Raw genomic sequence first — 16,536 nt, forward strand, 5'->3', positions numbered from 1 at the left:
TTTTTTCTTGAGTGAATTTATGAATGAAATGGAAATTAACCCACTACCTGAGCTGAAACTCCGTAGATAGACTCGTCGATGACATTCTATCAATTTTTGTGGCAATCACGCGTACACACTAAACACGCGGACATATACACATTTCTCTGAAATTGGATGACATTACAGCAGTTAATGTACGAAATAAATTTCGGTCTTATACCCAATCGTGATTTGGCTCAGTTGTTAGCGCGGTTGACTCCAGTCCCTGAGGATGATGTTTCAATCCTCAGCCAAACCAAAAAAGATGTATATATATATATACATATATTTTTACATAAAATAAATAAATGTAGGAGATTTTCAAACATTGTTGGGTTATTCGTAACCTGGGAATGTTTGTCTTTCTTTTAAAAAAAAAAATAAAAAATAAAAAAATAAATAAAAAAAAATTTGTTATAGTAAAAATCGAAATCAAGTAAAGAAAGTGCTAAAATTTTAGATCCCAATCTATGCTGAGTCAGGTAGATTTACCAAAATCGTTTTTTTTTCGTCAGCGTTCCAAAAGAGCCAAAGAAAATCTTTTCAACAGCTGCGTTTCGTTCAGTTGGAAAAACGTAGACAAATAAAACATGTGATAGTAAATTCTGATTGCTGTTTGCTTTGCTCTCTGCCCCGAGGCATTTGGAAATCGATCAATAGCAATGGGATTTTGTAGATATTTGTCAACCTAGTCACTGTTCCCTTCGAATTGAAGCACAGAATGAGGTTATAATATACAGGGTGTTCTGTAAGTGGTGGACAACCTTTCAACTGTGGATGGGGGACCCCAAGGCCGTTCCGAAAACTGAATAGCTATGTAGTTAATGTAGTGAAAGTGGTTTTCGAATTAATTGGACATTCAAATATTCTATAATTGACACCGTTAAAAATTATCTATATAAATAAAAATGTAATTGTTCGTTTGTTCAAAATCTTAAATCTCCAAAAGTTCTTCAACGATTGCTTTGAAATTTTGACTCAACGTTGCATTCGAATACACGTGTTTTTTATATATTCCTATATTTTATATACGAGTCAGGTGACAGATAAACAGGTGCTTTTTTTGAAAAACGGGGCCATCTATTGGACGCAAAACTCGCTAGTTTCTCTATCTGCATAGACAGACTAAGCTACAGCAATGCGAAACCGGGTACAGCTATCCCTTAATAATAATGTTTAAATGTTATTTAATTATTCACGCTTAGAAGGCTTTTATATGTACCCATTGTTATAGGCAACTTGTTCAGCAGTAAAATAATAAGTGTACAGTACATAACATAATAAACTGATTATGAACGATATAAGCATGTACAATAAAGCTGGCATAGAGAGTTCTGTTGTACAAGGGAGTTCAATAATTGTATATAATAAACAAAGTACAAAATAAGTACTATGAAAGTAGTTGCAGAGCAATGTGTAGTAACTTTGTTCATAGTAATCAAACGTACTATGTTTTTATTTAGCAAACCTTTATTACGTCAAATTTTGTATTACAGAACAAAACTAAATTAATACTGCGATAAAAAATGCACGTGAAGAAGTATGAAAGATATAATGATGTATCTAAAGTTGCACAATGGAGTTTGATAAGTGCATAATAGTGATGTCATAACATAGCTGAATAAGTTTGTATCATATTTATAAAAAAAAAACTTGAACAGTTTGTTGTAAATAAATTTAATTTTTTTAAATTTTAACATGAATAGTTTGTTGTAAAATCATACAGTCCAATATTAGTTATGTTTCCAATCACCGTCTATCTCCTCCCCCCCACTATTCACTAATCTCTAGTCACGCCTCCACCCCCACTTTAACACCTAATAATATACGCTCACCCATTATGTTGTAATGTTAAGTTAGTATGTATTTTCCTAAAAGAAGGAACGGTTTTTCCGAAACCGGTCGGCGTAAAGAGTAAAAGTAGAAAAATAAAAAAATAACGGTCACAACTAGGAATCGAACACAGGATCTCTTGTTTTACAGAAACAGGCGTCTTGACCAACTTGACCATTGGGGCTGAATTATTAAACATCATATTTATCGAACTCATATTTCAAATTCAGAATTAAGAATATCTTCTAGCAACTGATTTGTCCCATATATTTCCTGGGATAGATCCTGGGTTCTATTCCTAGTTGTGACCGTTATTTTTTTCCGTGTCTTTTTCTGTTTCGTATACATTTATTAGTATTATCTTCGTCTTCAAACTTCATGGCACGATCTAGTGAATCAGATACTCAAGTCGGGCCATGTCAAAAGTCAATAGAATAATAGAAGAGTATGTATGAGACGATGCATGAATGTGAATGAGGAAAGAAGTGTGTGCCATGACCGAGTTGTTTGGCGGTCCGTCCTCTCTGCCTACCCCTTCGTGGAAACGGCGTGATGGTTAGTTAGTTAGTTCTTCTTCAATGATATATTAAATTTACTTGCATAACCTTCAAAATAAGTAAAAAAGAAAAGTTGTTCCTAGTATTGTTTCATTTACAAATGAAGGAATATTCGCAGCATTTTATTTAAATATTATTCTTGAATAGTAGTGCTATCAAAAATACTATTAAATATTGCCTTACTCTTGTAGTTATGTAGTCATTTTAATAGGAATGGTATCACATTTTTCATTTAAAAATGTATTTATTCGATTATTTCTGTGCAAATAATCCACTATCTTGAGTAGATCGCAAAACACCGCCATATTATTAATGCAAACCACATCGCAATGATTAAATCAGTGAGTAAAATTTAATATCATTTTTTAAATATGGACAGCTGCGACACAAGAGAAATTTAATATCAACAAAGATCGTATCTCACATCCATTTCATTAACCCGGTTTCATCAATTTGGTCGTACGTCCATAATCCACATGGAGATAAAATAATAATGTTGTTCGTATAATTTTATTTTGTTATTATTACGAATTCTAAGATTCAGTCGAAGATCTAATACTAAAGCACTGCGTTTTAAGTAGGCGATGGTGATGCTATGAGGTTTGAAGTGACGTAAGTTTTAGAAAGAGGTCGTACGCGACGTTATCGTTCTAGTATCATCTGTCTTTTTCATTTTCACACAGACGATGACGTATGTACGATCTCCCTTTGGGACAGCTATATGTCCTGTTTTTAACAGAATTATAATAAATCAGAAATACTCATTTTGTTAGTAAAAATACTCAGTGTGTCCTGCTTGCTCCGCAATTATCAGCGACTGATTCCTGTTGAAGAGAGATTTATGGTAACTTTGAGATACAAAATTAAAAATAATGTATATTTTATTAAACTTTAAAGGACTAAAAAAAATTAATGTATTATTCATTTTATAACTAGAAGTCCAAATTCTTTGAATTAGAGTGTCATCAACAACTGTAGCAGAAATCTGATTACCTTTATAAATACCATTAGGTCTGACCTCGTGTAATTCGCAGAGATCTTTACATCTTGAATATTGTATTTGTAGGTTTATAATTTCACCTCTCAAAGTATTTTGGCGATACAATGCAAAGTAATGTAAAATTCGATCGCCTAGAAATATTACAGATGTTCTAATTAAATACTGCGAGTATAACACATATAATCGATCATCATTTGAAATGTACTTTTATAATCCTACGAAAAATTATGTATCAGGCCTAGAAAAATTATTTATAGTGCAAATTCTCCTACTTACGAAACGTACTTTTTATGTACAATGCGAGAAAATAAGTTATTTAGATCACGATCGGAAAACGCTTCACTGGAAAACAAAAATATTAAACCTAAAAACTACTTTAATACATTAGAATTTCGATAAAAGTTTATATATTTTTTTACTTCTAAAATCATGTAGTATCACCCCCCTAAATCAGCCCACTTTAAACCTGGACACTCTTTACATTATTATGGATAGATTCATCACAACCAGTCTACGTGAGTAATATATCGATGGTCTACAATATACACATCACGGCTACCAATTCAGGGGGAAGTTATTAAAATTCATTTTGGAGGTAAAGGAACTTGTGGGAAATTTGAACATCTCTTCATCTCTTGAGGGTATTTTAAAACAAATGCTTTGGCAACCCTGGTAAACATTTACATTAGAACCGACGAAAATGTTGTAATGCAGGTTTTTAAAAACCGGTAAATTATTTATCATGGATTTATTGTTGCACTTTTGTTCTATATAATAACATTAGTGTCGAGATGCTAACATTTTACTTAGGAAAAATAATTCAATGTTAGAAGCGGAAAATCTTAAGAATAAAAACTCCCATTCAAAATACAGCACCGAACGAAAAAAGAGACCCGAAAAATTAAAAATTTAACAATTTAGAAATATGTAATGATATTTAAGTTAGAAGGTCATTATTGATTTTTTTAAATGGACTTGAGTTCCTTATTCATAATGTTCATTATTTTTCAAATGCCGGCCCCTGCAAAGCTCGGACCATAAATATAGCCTCATTATGAAAGCCTCTAGTAAAGACAAAGGTTTACTCAAGCCAAATGAAAGTAGGTAATTTCAAAGTACATAAGAAATAGCAGGAGAGGCATTTAAAGATGCAAACAAGGTCCCCCAGCCTCGGAGTTAAATTAAACAGATTTTTACAGCGGGCGAGTTGACTCGCGCCTTATTTCGCCGTGTGACAGCGCTATTTACTTCCATAACTAAAGGTAAACATCTCAGGTAGGTATACAGAAACACAGGTAACTGTAAAGTTACAGGTAAATATGGTAAACTTTCCTGGGCTCTTGCGATATTTGGACAAACAAAACCAGCACAATAATTATATACATATTGTGTGCTTAGTTATTATTTGTCTCCGACAGTGTTTCGTTATTAGTTATTAGTGTGACACTGCATTCCCAGAGTTAATTAGGAATACTATTTCTATGTCATGATTTCCCATTAAATACCTAGTTTCAAAAACAAAGCGTAGATTGTAGATTATTATTTGTCAATAATATAATGAGTAATGCAGAGTTTCGAAACGTTTTTGATTTGCGAGACGCTTGAACACTTGAAATATAAATATCGATTACTTTAAATACCTACACTTAGACACAATTGTTTCGCTGAAATTCAAATGTGACAAAGTAATTCAGCACCGTTTTGTTCAGGCCCAGTTGTCTCGCATAAATTCACGTCTTAATAAATTCGAGTCATCAAATGGTCATTCGGCAATGGATTTTGAACAATTCTTCAAAATTCAGTTAATTTTCAAATTCTGTTGCAATTCTATTCAAGTACTGTTACTATTGATACAGTTCTGTAAACTAACTGGCCCACAGTGATATATTAACGGAACTTGAATAAGACTTTCACAGAACTTGAGAATTAATGTTATAATTTGATGATTTATACAATTTAACTTTTTTTTAAAAGCCCATATGAGTTAAAAATCGTCGTAACAAGACGTCGTTCTATCTGTATAAAGTACATTAACTTTAAATTCAGAAAAATTCAAATGATTCACCACTTCATGGTAAATTAGCATCTACAAAATAAAAAGCAGTTCTTTTTTCGTATTATCAAGAATGTTGTATTAATGGTTGGCAGAGGAAAATTGTAGAGAAAAACGACCGTATTTGATTTATCCGTTTGTTTGGGTTTAACAAAGGAGTAAGTAGGTCATCGTAAGCCGCTAGGTTGGGTTATATCATTTTTATAGGGAGAACGAACTCGAGTGCCCGCCTGGGAAATTTTTCCACGTCTTATTATCCTGTTCTCGCTTCACCGGGTTGTCACGATCTAGCAAACTCCAAATAATCTCCTGTAATATCAGCACTGCCCTTCATAATTTGGCGACTTAATTAACTAAAAGCCAAAGAAATCCATCAGCCATGTAATAGAATCACACGTTTTTTCAACATTTCTTCAGTGATTGAAACTCCATTACAGTTGAATCACATTACGTACTTTGTCACTGCTGTTACCACTGTGTGTCCTAAACTACTGGATCGATTTAGCTGAAAATTTTATAGTTTGTTCTTATTGGTGTCAGGGGTATTCAGAGAGTTTGAATTGTAGAAGAAGTCAGGTACACTTGAGGAAGACTTAACGCATTCTCTCTATCCCCGAATGAGAGAAGTCGAATTAAAGTCTACGGAATATTTTAATAGTAAAAATAACACTAGTGAATGGTAGAAAAACTCGGGGACACTCGAGGATGACTTAAAAATACTAGTCTAATGATAGAAAGATATTCCTATTCCATGGGAAAACTAACCGTGTGGTAATTTTTTACCCAACCTTTTTACCACATACCATAACATAATTATTTTCTATGGCTGTGTTTAATTAATCGAAGGTAACATTTATTATTTTAAGGTACGATCTGGTCGATGGATTATTCAATTACAAATCGCAATCACTTGTAAACAGATACAACAGTCACGACGAAGCCTTCGCGATCAATGGTGTGAAGAAGAGATACTAACCATATTAAGTACTTAGTACTTACCCATTAAATTAAACCTTGACACCATTCCCACTTCCTATTCATCTGTTGTCTCGTTATGTTTTTTAGGACCTCGGAGTGTCATTGAGGTAATTTTAAATCACAAGACGATTGACATCTTCCACGAGTGGATACAGCTATTAATTTTTATGATTGAAAACATTACATGCGTGTTAGATGTTCTCACATTTTATGACAAACAAGGCACACTGTGCTTAAAAAAAATCTCCTTTATTTAAATATGTCTAGCGAAATGAAATTTTAAAGAACGTTCTCCTGCAAATTTTACACGATTCTTACCGATCCATGTGATGATGGTCCTTTGTAGTTTTCGTTGAAAATAACACTGTTGTTTTAAAATATTTCATATTGTTTTGTTTTTAAAATAATACTATTTAGTTTATCTCGTGTCTAGGATAAACAAAGTACGAGTATGTATGGAGAATGAGTTAATGATGAATGTAAGTAAGTCTTAATAAATAATAATAATAATAATTGGATGACTTTTATAGCGCCGTCTTTGTGAAAAATCACCTCAAGGGCGCTGAAGTCATGGTTCATGGTGTTTGAAAGAGAGAGTACGAAAACATTGTGCAATATAGTTGTGAATGAGGAATACTTGGAGCAGGTGGATGAGTTTGTGTATCTAGGGAGTATAATTACGAGAGATGGGAAGGCTGACAGAGTATTGAAAGAAGGGTAAATGCAGGAAACTCTATTAATGGAGGACTGAACGCAGTTGGCGCTAACAAAAAATTCTCCAAAGAAGCGAAGCTTGCAGTCCACTATGGAGTGCTGGTACCTACCCTGATGTACGGAAGTGAGTCATGGAACTGTCAGAGAAAGTATGAAAGTACACTGAATGCTGTAGAAATGAGATCCCTGAGGCGCATATGTGGTAAAACCATGTATGATCGTGTCAATCGTGTGAGAAATGTGGAGATCCGCAAAGACTGCAAGGCTGATATAAGCGTAATGAGTAAGATTAAGAAAAGTACGCTTAGATGGTTTGGGCATGTAGAGCGAATGAGCGAAGAAAGGAGTGTAAGGAGAATATACGATGCAAATGTGAATGGTAGCAGAAGTCGGGGACGTCCGAAGAAGACATGGCACGACCAAGTGAATCAGATACTTCAGTCGGGCCATGTCAAGATAGTAAATAATAGAAGAGTATGTATGAGACGATGTATGAATATAAATGAGGCAAGGAGTGTGTGCCAAGACCAAGTTGTTTGGCGGTCCGTTCTCTCTGCCTACCCTTTCGGGGAAACGGCGTGATGGTTAGTTAGTTAGTCTAGTCAGGTTAAATAATACTGTGACAGAGAGTGAAACACACAAACACCGATGTGTTATTTATCGGCCATAATTTTAGCGTGACAAACCATGGCACGTCCTATCAAGGGGAGAGAAAATAAAAACAACAAACATAAAGTTTTATTTCCCGAGGCGAGCAGGTCGGGAAGCTAACCCATTGTATTTTTTTATCTCAGTGCGGTTACGTAAAAAAGAAAATTTCCACATAAAATTAAATTTTTTATGACAAGAAACGCAAGGGCCGGAGATTTTATTCCAAGGTTTAATAAGTTGTACAGTTTTGACGATTCTCGTGAACCAGTAAAACGTGTATAGCTGGCTAATGTGTATTATGTAGTTCATAGGCCCGGTATATCAGTCATCCGTATTCTAGCTATGTGTGATATTCCTCGCTTAAATTTAAGCGAGCTAAATCGCCAGCTCAAGCCTTCGTCTTGGTAAGCTGCAGAATAGTTCCCTTTTTAGACGCAGAGGCGCTAGCAAATAACAAATGTCAAATATGACGTTTATGTAAGTAATTACATACGATTATAGGACTATTATATTCAACGGGTTCCATGATAACTCAACACAGTGACAATTCAACACACTTTTAAAAAGTGATATAAAGTCATTAAAAACGATGAAAAAAATTTTTTTTTACCCTAACCTAACCTACTTAACCCAGTTAATAAAGTTTTCGTTCACTTTCCATGACTTTATATAACTTTTTAAAGATGTGATGAATTATCATTGTGATGATTTATCCGGTCACCATTCATTGAGTGATGAGGAATGTTGATGTAATTAATTGAAATCAATCTAAAAAAGAAAAATATTCTGGTAAGCTATTATAAAATGGAATTATCGGCGTCAGGACAGTTTTTTTTCAGCGGTTTGTTCGTCATAATTTCACGAATAGTGCACTGACTCCAGCAAAACAAATACTATTTAAAATTAGTACCCTTGCACATGGCATCATGCTGATTGAAGTGGGGAATTGATCAAAAATCCAGCATATAATATACCACTCATGTAGAACAGTTGCATGATTTTTCAAATAAAAATATACACGTTCCTCTATTAAAAATCATAGACAATACGTGTAACATTGCTGATATCTAGGCTTACTAACCATATACGGATTATGTTACAAGCCGCGCACAGCTCAACATTCCAATCAAGCCGAGCTTAAAATCAACTGCTGTACCGGGCCATAGTTTTTTATGTTATCAGTTTCTTTACAAATATAACTTTCAGCGATGAGATTTATGATTCAGAGTTCCCGTGTTTTTTTATAAATGCGATAACAATGCGTAAATACGTAATGCTGACTTTTGAATTAATTGCTTGTTGTTAACTAAAGTAGTATTTGAGTAACTTTCTGTGAAAAATCACCTCATTTGTTATTACCCGTACTTAGATAGGTACAACCCGGTTTCTCTCGAGACTTATCTAAAAATCTTTTTTATGTAAAACATCTAAAATCGACTCTTGCATAGCAAGCGTGGCAATACAGGTTTGCTCGGTACGACGCTTCATTCGGCCAGCCTCGTGAAACGTCGGCTCTTTTCTCTCGGCCTCCAAAACTCTGTGCGAGAAAGACTCATCGAATCATAAACTTTGTGAGATGTTTTATCGTCTTGGAGCTAATCTCAACTATTTTTCTTAAATCCAAAGTGAAGTTTGTTGTTGTGCAACCAGGCTTTCTTTAATATCAATATTTTTACTAAAATCTTAATCGTAGTATTTCTTTTTGAAAAATGATTCGTTTACGATACAATTTAACCGCATTGTGTAAATGTACATAACTTTAATTTGTAATATATTTCTTTATGTATGCTAATAATTATAAAAGAGTTGATTTATTACCAAAAATATAAAGACTTGTTTACTCGACTTCACGTTCACTTCCTTCAATAAAAATCAATTTCGATCTTTTAAATTTTCCAGGCGTCCCGAACTGCTATTTTTTTAGAATTTGGTACCTACCTACATAACGAAACTTTTATTACCGATCACCGTTTGTAAATGTTTTTAAGTTTTTATTTTATTTGATTAGCTGCAGAAACCTAGATATTTCAGGCAGAACAGCTCCACACATTAATTTCTTGACTCCAGAACTCACCGTTTAAAAGATTTTCCTTCTTCAAATATTTGTAACAGATTTTGTACTTATTTAACAGTGTATTTCTACACCTAAGTAATTGGTAAGTCTGTTGACAAAAATATGGGTAAACCAAAATTTTTTGATAAATAACTAATTAATAAAACTTTCTGACCACGATAGGTTATTTTGAGGCTAAAATTATTATTGTATTCATTCAGCATTTCATGTACCTATGGATAAGTTTTTTTTCACATTAAATATTAGAAAACACCGAGGAGTGATTTATGTTTTTTTCCTGGCTATGCGCCGTATATTCGAAATGCGAAAACAATGCCCAAATGACAAGTTTTAAGAAATTACCTAAAATTTACATTAATTTACAACTCGTTAGACAACATATAAAATACAATTCACCGAAGTTTCTTTAAAACATATGTAAAAAAATGGTGAGAGCTTATTTATCGATATATTTAATGTCAGTAGCTTTAGACCTCTATGGTGACCAGATCTGAATAGCCAGCTATCCCCCTACCTTCCTCTTCATCATCTCCGACCCCTCCCCATGTTATTCAGTCTCACAACGTATACTACCCTAATCGGGGATTTAACAGTCTCACTGGCTCCGGTTAACAGGAAGCAGTTGGATTTCATATGCGGAATTAGTATTAAAATATCTATTTTACTGTAGATTAATAAAAACAACTGAGAAAATTTGGACAGTCAATATAACTTTGAAACCTAAAATCCTCTGAAACCCATCAGTAATAATTACATCTTAATGAAATTCGATCTCTATGTATCAGCAATTTTCATATTTCAAATTGTATCCGGGTAGTAACAACATTTCATATAAAATTGTAAAAATTGCTAGAATCAATTTTGTGTTTTATAGCATCTAGTCTGGATTAAACGTTTACTTAGTAACATGCTAAGTACAAATTAATCTAACGACGTAAAGTGCAGATACGAACTTACAACACAATACTTATGTCACAAGAATTTATCATAATTAATATATTATGACGAGCGAATGAATTATCGATGATACCTCATATTCATTTTTAAGTACTACAAAAACGAAAATACTTAATTATTACTGTCGTATTGTGTTTTATCTTGTTTCATTTTCTCTCCTTTTCTATCCCCTGTGTTTATAATCGAGCATAATATATTTTACCTAATGCGATTTAAAAATACATTTGGTCATAAAAATTGTTACAAATATATAAAATTAAATATAAACTGTGCGTACATCAAGTATGCTAGTATTAATAGAGCTTGGCTTTTAAAGGCAACTTCATTGATGCTAAAAATGTCGATAACATTGATAATAAAATTGATTCTGTTCAATTCGGGTATTAGCAAGTTAGTCCTGCAGGTCGGGAGATAGAATAGTCTATGTTGTCAGTGACGGAGATAACCACCGGGAACATAGTAATTAATGCTCTCCATGATGACTGAGTTTTCTAACCATCCACGAATCAGTCTGAAGAAATGTGTATATCCCTGTTTGTTTCCTTTTTTGTTTTTTCTTGTTTTTTTCTATTTAACCTCCTTTTTTCTCTTTAGTACTGATTTGTATGTGAAACTTATAATTTTGATATCAAAATACCAATGTAAAATTGTACCTATTAACTCCCACAACGAATCTTGTAACTCATCGGTATTGCTCTACCAAGAAATAAAAAAATAGAAAAATATATATTTATTTATATGTATTTTCTTCAAGAGATTGCCCACTGTGAAATCAAGTACTACGTAAAGTTTATTTGTTTCCAAAAATGTTTTTTTTTGGTAATTTTCGAATAATGTTTCTAGTCGGTTCTATGGCTTACAGATACTTAAGCTTAAGTTCCTTTATTGTGATTTTTTACATTATCTCCACGCAGGACGCCCTGAAGTAAATAATTCCCCTTGGGGCCTATGCCATCTTTGGGGACGCTATGTGGAGGTTTTTAGGAAAGGAAGGAAATGAATGAATGAAGGAAATGAATGTTTACCTAATGAAGTCCATCAAAAACATTTTCCCTCTAACAATACTCAGATCCATGTATTTTGCACTGTGTCAATCCATTGCCACATATGGAATACTAGCTTGGGGAAGTGCTACAAGAATGACAATTTACCCAATTCAAAAGGCGATAATTAAAATAATCCTAAAAGTACCATTCGACACAGAATCAAGCGAAATTTACAAAACATTAGAAGTCTTGTCAATAAGATAACTTTATGCTAAATCTACATTACTACACCTCCTCCAACAAAAACTCCATATTCCAATTCAACCAAAAACCTCGTTAAAAACCAGATCCTAAACAAATAAAACTCTAAACTCAAACAGTAGAAACCACAAAATATCTAGGACATGTCACCAACAACAAGTTAACGGTTGATGAAGATATTGACAGGCAGAGGCGTGTACTGAGTATAAAATGTAACATGCTCAGTAGAAGATTTGGGTGTAGTCGAATCCATCCATCCCATTGCGGTGCAAAGCGATGGAGAGAGACTTCCTGGAGAGTTTAATTCTCCCTCAACAAGTCTCTCCCGATCGGGCCTGCCACGTAATTGGTGGGCACACGCATCCTCAGCCAAGACCCGGATAAACCTCACCCCATGAGCCGGGCACCTGCTATGTCACCAAACGTATCAAATCACTTGTTGTGGACCTATGGCGGAGGTGTTGGTTCTCCAATAAATGGTTCCCGTTTTTAAATTCAATTGCACGGAATATATAATATTATGACAATTTTTAACTATGTAAGTTTTTCGACTGTCCAACTAGGAAGATTTTCCCGTTTTTAGTCAGTCAATGCCAATATCTACACGTATGTTTATAACTATCGTGTACCTATGTTTACTTCCAGAATGTATTCCTTATTGGAAGAACTATACATAATAATTTATATTATTATGATGTAAATAATATCTCGGCAAATACTGCAGGAAAAATAAATTGTTGTTTTTAACGTTTGATTTTGATTTAAGCGTTCTGTTTATCTATTAAACTAAATACATTTATACGAAGGCTGAAGTGTATGTTATGTGTTTGGAAGAATTTTCAAATATCATTTTATCTCATGTAGTTAGTTATACGATTTAATGTCAAAGTTGGTATAATACGTGGACATATAATAAATAATGGTTGAAAGGGATCGATTGCTTCAATTATCCTTAATAGACTTTCATATACCTACGAGAGCTGCTCGTTCCAAAATCCTGTTTAAATGTAACAAAACTAGGACTGAGCATTTTAAACACTTGTTTGTACCTAGATTACATGAAGTTAGTAAGAGATATGGCGGATAGTAGAAACAAGAAAGCTATAATATCATATCTTTTCAATCAATATTGATTTAAATTTTACTGGAACAACTTTTCTTTAACTTTTTAAGGTTATAACCATCAATGTAATATAACGGTCTCAACTTTGATTATTTATTTATTTTCTGTGTCTTGTTCTGTTTCATGTTTATTCAGATTTTTTAATACAAAAACAGTCAAATATAAATAAAGTCGATGGTCACGCACTGTTTTAAAACCGGCACTTCTTTGTCAACGTATAAGATCGTTATATTCTTCTTGAATGAAATATATAACCTAACTCTACATATAATTTGAATGGAATTGTATATTATAATTTACATGGCTTTGTATATAATATTTTGCACCGACTTGTATATTATAATTTGCACAGACTTGTATCTCCTGCATGTATATACTTCTAGAACCTGTATTAATTTTATACTTTCTGTCATCATTTTACAACCAAATGACACAGTTATTTTTTTATTATCATTTCTAGTATTTGCTTGTATACTGAGACATGCAATTATTTTTTATAGTTAATTTATTACACTGTTGATATGAAATAAATAACCTTCACGGATCATGTTAATATTATATTCAAAGATTAGCTACATTCTGCTCACCCCGTGCGGTACATAACGAGGTATAAATACGTATGAAAACATATTTGGACATGCGCTTTCTAAGCAGGTAAACAAGTAAAGCATTCAACTAAATAAATACCAGTTAATGGGTTGTGTAAATTAATTCATTAGTATCCAAAAAGACAGTTTTATGGACAGGAAATCCATTTTCAATTAATAATTATTGTTGAATGCACTCAGCTTTAGTCGTAGAAAACATCCCGGACAGTCGGATTTTGTTGGTTATTTATATTTTCCTATAAATCTTTCCTACCCAATATGGAATTGTATTTTAAAATACAAATGAGCTCCATTTACAATAAAGGCCACGAACCTTTTAAATTTATATTTCTTATGATTTCAGTATTATCTTCATAGCATATTTTTAACTCTACGATTCTCGAATCATCATAAGATTATTGGTACATACATAATCAAATAATAAAGTTTGTATTACGAAACATGTTTGATTCTTGACTGTGTCCGTAGTCGATGGGTAAGACTCTCGACAAGCAAGCTGAAGGTTGCGGGTTCTAATCCCGGCGTGCAAGTAAATTTTATTTGATTTATTTGTGTTATTTCAAAAATTACTTATTTAAAATAATATATAGTAGATTTGCGGCATGATCCAGAATGGAAAATACTCTCAATATCGAACTGGTCTTAGACCACACAATAAGGCTACTGTAAGACTCTTAACTTTATTTCCGAGCTATAGAGCTATAGCGCTTTGAAATGTTCACATAAAAATCAAAATAATATATAGTATATTTGCGGCACGATCCAGAGTGGAAAATACTCTCAATTTCGCCCTGGTGTAAGACCACACAATAAGGCTTACTGTAAGACTCGTAAGTTAATTTCCGAGCTGTAGAACTTTCCAGCATTAATAGAGTCCATCATCACTGTACAAGCTCGTTTTTGCGCTTATAGTGTTGAAAGTAGGAGGAATTCAAATAATTTCAAATCCAAGTAAAAATTCCATGTCATCCTGTTTGTTGCTTTTTGAAATCATGGCCATATTTAGAAAAACCTTTTATAAAGAGCAATATGATCATACCTACATAGGTTTAGTATATATGATTCTCAAAACAACAAAAAAACTCTTCTATCCCGTATTGGATTTAATAAATAAAAGTGTTCTCAATAAAGTTATTCAGCGTAATCGAATTTTCTTTGAAAACTCTTGAATACGCGGTGATTTCCTTTGAATAAAATAATAATATTCAGATTTTCGCATCGAACATCCTCAGATTTCTCTCGGAAAATTATTTTTGAAGAGAAAGACGAAAATTCCAATAATAATTATTGTCCTCAAGCTTTTCTGTTCATTATTCGTTTCAACGCTTCATTTTCCCGTTCAATTCGCGGAAAAATGGTTTTAATATGCAATATTTGGAAAATGCTTAAAGATATTTTTTTCATTTATATTTTATTAAAAACGGTCAGAATAGGTGTTTGACCTTAATAATAATTACAAATACCTGTTTAAAAAACATTTGTATTCATAAACATAAGTGACAGATTCTTCCAGTATCACCCTGGACCACCATTGGAAATTGAAACGCAGCCTGAAATGTTTTTTTTATTCTGTACCTGTCTCGCTGGGAAACCCCAACAAATTAACAATACATTATTTCAATCAAAATAAAAGACAATCAATATAGAACAATAATTGTAACCCATTGTTGGTAACACTTATAAATGAATAAGGACGGTTAAAAAAATCGTTGGTGTTTGGTTTGAGCTGGTTATCCATGATTTGGTGTCCAATTTATACAAAGCGCAATTTGTGTTCTGTCTAATAGCCAGTGGAAATGCATTCTATAACTTTGTTACAAAATATTTAAAATTTCTTTGGCCAAATTTTGTTTTAGCGAAAAAGATAAATTAGAGACTATGCCCTTTTGATGTAGTATCACGCTTTCGCCGGGTTTGCTGACCAGATCTGAATAGCCAGGTACTCAACCATCCTCTTTACCACCTCCTTACCTTCCCCACCCCACAAAATACCACAATATTGTGAATGCCATAAAACCACTGGCTTCCATCAGTTTTGTGCAGTTGGGACTCTTATGCGGGGTTCACAAAAATAGCATATGATCTAAATAATCTGTAGGTATGTTAATTTGATTTTTTTATGTCTTGTGTATTTGTTAAGTGATAAATTAAAGAAGTTCACTGCCTTGGTACAATTATTTTCCTCCATAGGTTTTCTGGGCAATGAGGAATACATATGGTAGTTAGTCCCAGAATTTCTGCACTGAAATAAATCCCGACTTCAAGTATTACGTAGTGGGATCCGAAAACTTATCAATTCAAGCAATTCTGGAGTATCATGCATTATTTAGAATTTTATATGGAAATAATAAGTCAGTGAAAATCCTTCTTTCCGACAATTTAAGCATATTCATTTCAATTAAAATGGTGCTCAACAAAATTGCTGGATAACCAATTTTGAAACTTAAAAAGCGTGAGAATTTATTTTATATTCATTCAATAGCTTGTACATGAAAATTGTAATGTGGGTTCCAGATGGGAGAATTGTGCTCAAGTAGACTCTTAAAAAAATATATAACAGTTTAATACACTTAATATTGTTAAAATTTCTAGTTAACCTTGTTATAAATCCCAAAAATTTATAAGTACTTGTTAAAGATTTCCTTTATGTAACTAACAAAATAATAATTCGATTGAAAAAAGATGCCTCACTCTTTAAGTTAATGTCTCGAGAGAATGTT

This window comes from Hesperophylax consimilis, chromosome 16 (genome assembly GCF_061612785.1).
Source record: "Hesperophylax consimilis isolate HC1 chromosome 16, BYU_Hcon_1.0, whole genome shotgun sequence".
Taxonomy (NCBI): Eukaryota; Metazoa; Arthropoda; class Insecta; order Trichoptera; family Limnephilidae; genus Hesperophylax; species Hesperophylax consimilis.